The sequence below is a fragment of the Talpa occidentalis genome, unplaced genomic scaffold, assembly GCF_014898055.3.
Source record: "Talpa occidentalis isolate TD23 unplaced genomic scaffold, MPIMG_talOcc4v2.1 talOcc4.9, whole genome shotgun sequence".
Taxonomy (NCBI): domain Eukaryota; kingdom Metazoa; phylum Chordata; class Mammalia; order Eulipotyphla; family Talpidae; genus Talpa; species Talpa occidentalis.
The window spans coordinates 93,494,231-93,498,677 of record NW_023605305.1 but is presented as its reverse complement, the minus strand read 5'-3'; the positions used below and the strand labels follow the sequence as shown (position 1 = coordinate 93,498,677).

Here is a 4,447-nt window from a genome sequence, read left to right as displayed (position 1 = left end):
ATGACAAGTGTGGGAAAGAGCAAGCACTAAATTACTGTCAGAAAAATAAACGGAGTAGCACAGTGGTGCTCGGTGATTTACGGGGGCAATTAGTCACCACCCCACGGCGCTGCTGAGGACAGCACGGCAGCAGACGCGTCAGGCCCGAGAGGAAGAAGAGGCTTTGCACTGCTCTCCAGACAACTTTTCAAACAACGAGAGAGGATATTTGAGCACATTAGGTTCCGTGTCTTCATTCTGGGTACCCACCCTTCACATGATTCAACCAACCTCATACATAAATATATTTTTAGCACAATATTAACCTGTTCTGTGTATGTTAAAAAGCCTCCAACTGCAGCTTTTTTCTCTCCCACTGTCCAAAGTAGGTTTTCCCCCATCCCTTGAAAAACAAAACAAAAAAACCTTTCCCCACTCCCAAATCGTCCCACTGGTGCATGCCTTCCATCTGTCTCGTTACTTCTAGCATCTTGCTACCATGTTTTGCATTTGCTCAGAGCCACTGGGTGCTAAGGAATTTGGTCTGCAGCTCACATCCCGGGAAGTTTGGTTATTAAACACAGAGTAAATAAAAAGCATAGATAAACTTCACAATGTTTGTTTACCTGCTCTTTACTATACTGTAGGTAGGGCCTGTATATCTGTACCTAGCAAAATAAACCTACTAAAATATAAACTGGTACACATTCCTGAATAGGAATTCTTCTCCATCAGAAGAAATCTCCAGTGGAAGTCCGGGAAAGAACCCAGGACCGATGAAGGCTTGAGTGACTAAATGCTGTGTGTGCATGTGTGTGAGTGTATGTGTGTGTGTCGGGGTCATAGCAAGGCAACTAAGGTGAGCAGATGAAGCTGCATCCAGGGTTCAGTATCCTTAGGTAGTGCTAGCCAAGAATGCTGCCATCTTCCATTTCTGAAGCACTTTACAGAGGGCATTTGGAATTCCTTTTCTCATTTGATCTTCCTTTGGCTTGAGTTAGGAGCACCTGCTCAGTTAGAAATGTGTTCAGCGAGTATGTGCACAGTTGGAGAATGTGACCCAACACATGCCACCTTGGCCTGTTAGCTGGAGTCCTAAAGAGGCAGAATCGTGTTGATGAGCTGGTGCCGGCAGGATGCACCATTCAACTGGACACTTAATTTCTGACAAAGAGAGTCACAACTGGGAAAAATGCAGACTTCACTGACTAATCTCCATGCTATTAGGGTCCCCCACCTTGAATTCTATAAGCACAGTGTGCCTTTTGAAACAAAAAATAATACAATATTGAAATACATATTTGCGACTGCAGTAGCACTGGTCTTCAACTACCCTGTTAAAAAATGCAAGCCCACCCAGGAAAGGAGGCAGATGAGTTTCTCTGCAGCATCGCAGGCATATGAAATCATGCAGATGTTATTGAATACCAGAAGTGAGCCTATTTTAAACCACTTCATGCATTTTTTCAGAGCTCTTTTCTGAAGTCATATTTGTAGTTTCTGATTGACACAATTTGGAAAATTACATATAAAATAAAATTTAAGGTATAAAATTTCTGTATTTCTGATAAATTTTATGTTCCTTGGTTTTTTTTTATATACATGTTATTTTTGTTTAGAAATTATGAGCTAGTTAAAAGTGAAAATGACTTTGGCTAAGGTACTTATTTATTAATAGAAATAATAACCTTTTTATATCTGGGTTCAAATATCTTCTGTGCTAATCATTCTGTACGTTTCTAAGAGAGGATTTGGATTGAGCGAAAGAGGAGGGTGGAGCTTCCTCATGCCCCTGTGTTGTGTGGAATCTTTATGTAATACTCTGACTTAGCTGTATTCTGTAATTCCTGGCTATTTCGGTAGGGACTGTAATTTTAGATTAATAGTTATAATTTTCATAAGGTAGACATGAAAAGTTATATGCTCCTGCTTAAAAGGAGGGTCATTAAATATTCATTATAACCCCTGAAAATAGTTGTCATGCTCTGTATAACAGTTACCTGTTATCACTTCAGTAGTTTAGATTCAGTAATATTTAGCTCACATCAGTAGAGGAATTTTTGTTGGGGAACAGAGAGAAATGATCTTAAAACCCATTTGACATATTTATGTTGACAAATTATTTAAAGGAATTACTGCTTTGTCAATAAACATGTTTGTGTATTGGAATAGAACTGTGGTTGGATTTACTTCTAGCTGTTTAATTACTCTGTGATTGTGAAAAACAGTGCTTCTTGAAATGGTTATGAGGGGGAAAAATTGGAAATATAAAGGTTGGGATATTTTAGTCTTTTGCAGACACCTAACCTTGCCATGAAAAAGCACTTTTCATTTTGTAAGCAGGCACTGAAATCTTGCTTTTTCAGAGAAGCTAGATTGTATAATTTGTTAGTTCTCCCCATCTGGTAACAAATCTGTCCTTAAGCAAAGAAAAAGTAAGATGAGGGATTTTTATAAATGTTGTTGGTGAACATATAGAGATCTCTTCTCAACCCATTTTGGAAAAATGTGAAGTGAAAATAAATAACACAAATATGTTTTCTTGTGAAAACATTTTGCATTTTTCTTCCACATACCTTTGTATGCCAGTTCAGTTATGTGAAGACATTAGGATAGACACTTTTTTTAATCACATATGAATCATTCTGTACTGCTTAGTAATTTAAATTGGTTCTTTTTCCAAAGAACCCCCACCCTCATAAATTTGACTCTGATTTCATCTAGCATTAGAGCTTTCTATCTTAGAATCACATTGTAGCTGATGAACACATTTTGCATTTTTCCACATTGCATCTGGACTCTTCATAATGATGGTTTATTTTATTTTATTTTTTCTGCACAGAAGAGAGGAAAAATATATAGACCCATGAATCAATCTAGATAATGGGGAAGGCTGAATGTAATAAATAATACAGTAACAACCCTAAACTAATGAGCTGTTGCTAAGGTACATTTCATAGGCTCATCCTCTGTATAAAAAGTCACTAATAACCCCTTGGTGTAACCAGATGATAAAGCTTTGCCATAAGGCAACACCTGTGCAATTAGAACCGCAGATTCTTTTGCACGTTTCATTAATTTCAGGATTTTGTAAAGGCACAATGACTACACTAATAATCTAGTCTACTTGACTCCATGTCTACTGGAAACAAAGTGTCTAATTAGATAAAGGTAATTAATTAGAGATAAATGGAGCTAATCAGGCTCAGTTAACACTAATTCTCTGAATTAAGACATTTTGGGACACCTACTATTCTGCTGACTTTGATATTTTGCAGTAAGAATTGATTCTAGAGGAGTCAGAAATACTGGCATTTGAGAATTGAGCAGTCTTTTGATGGCATATTTGGGCATCTGAAGCTAAAGGAAAGTTTTCTCTCATATTGTGCTATTTTACCACCTCTCTGTTGCAGCTTAAAGAATTCACTTTGTAGTTATTCCAATCTGTGCTAGTCTCCATATAAATTTTAATAACCTTTGCTATCATTTTTATTATCTTTTTAGCTCAGCAATAGAAGAAAATCACAAGTTGTTCTCCCTTAAATAAGACTTAACTTGTTACATTAAGGAAACGTCAAGACTCATCAGGCTCTATCCTAAAATTCTGATCCTTTAAAGAGAACAAACATCTAAAATTCTGATCCTTTAATTCTGATTCTTTAAAGAGAACAAACCTCTGCTTTGCAGTGTTGGGCTGAAAATTCAGTGATGTGGGGGAAAGAGCATGGCCTTTGAAGTCAGAAGACCTGAATTCAAATTTCTGCTTTCTCTCTCTCTCACTAAATGAATGATCTTAGAAAGTAGCTTAACCTCTCTGAGTTCCTTTGATTGTAAAAATGTAAATAATCTGGTATAACTTGATAGGGTTGAACACTGAGTTAACTAGGTTTAAAGGTTGGCTATTATTTGTAAGGCTCAGATTGAACACATAATCTGGCACTATATCTTGTCTGACTACAAGATTAAATATTAAACATGTTATATTTTCATTCAGCCCTATAATAATCTTTGAGCTTCATTTATACATGTTTCAAGGGAGAGATTAAGAATTTCTTTTTTTTTTGAAATTTTATTTTTGAAATTTTATTTTATATATTTTTTAACATCATTTTTCGTTCTTGCACAATGTATGCATTTTCATCTTGGTTATGAGAGATTAAGAATTTCTACCCAAATAGTCAAGTGATAAATAAAGGTCCCCAATATTCTTTACATAGATAATGTACATTTATCTGCCTGGGTTTTCTATACTGATATAATTAATCCTCCTGGCAAGTTTTCTTTTTTGTTTTTCTTTTTTGTTTTTAATTATTTTTTTCCAACTTCATGGGCATTTAAAGTGGTAGCTAACTAAGTCATAATTTTTTTTAAAACTTTCTTACATCATTGTTCATTTTTGTATATGTGCTGCCGAAGCAAACACCATCATTGTTCATTTTCGTACCATATTTGATTTCTCCCCTCAGGT

The 4,447-nt window shown here is 35.8% G+C and overlaps 1 long non-coding RNA gene across 2 annotated transcripts in view; it reads left to right on the top strand.

The window, feature by feature from the left end:
- LOC119236588 (uncharacterized) overlaps nucleotides 1-2,142 on the top strand; it is a 20,039-nt gene extending 17,897 nt beyond the window's left edge. For both annotated transcript variants that reach the window (XR_005123104.2, XR_005123105.2), the window contains one exon: nucleotides 1-2,142. This exon is cut by the window's left edge and continues 26 nt beyond it. This is a non-coding gene — a long non-coding RNA (uncharacterized LOC119236588).
- Nucleotides 2,143-4,447: the final 2,305 nt, after the last annotated feature.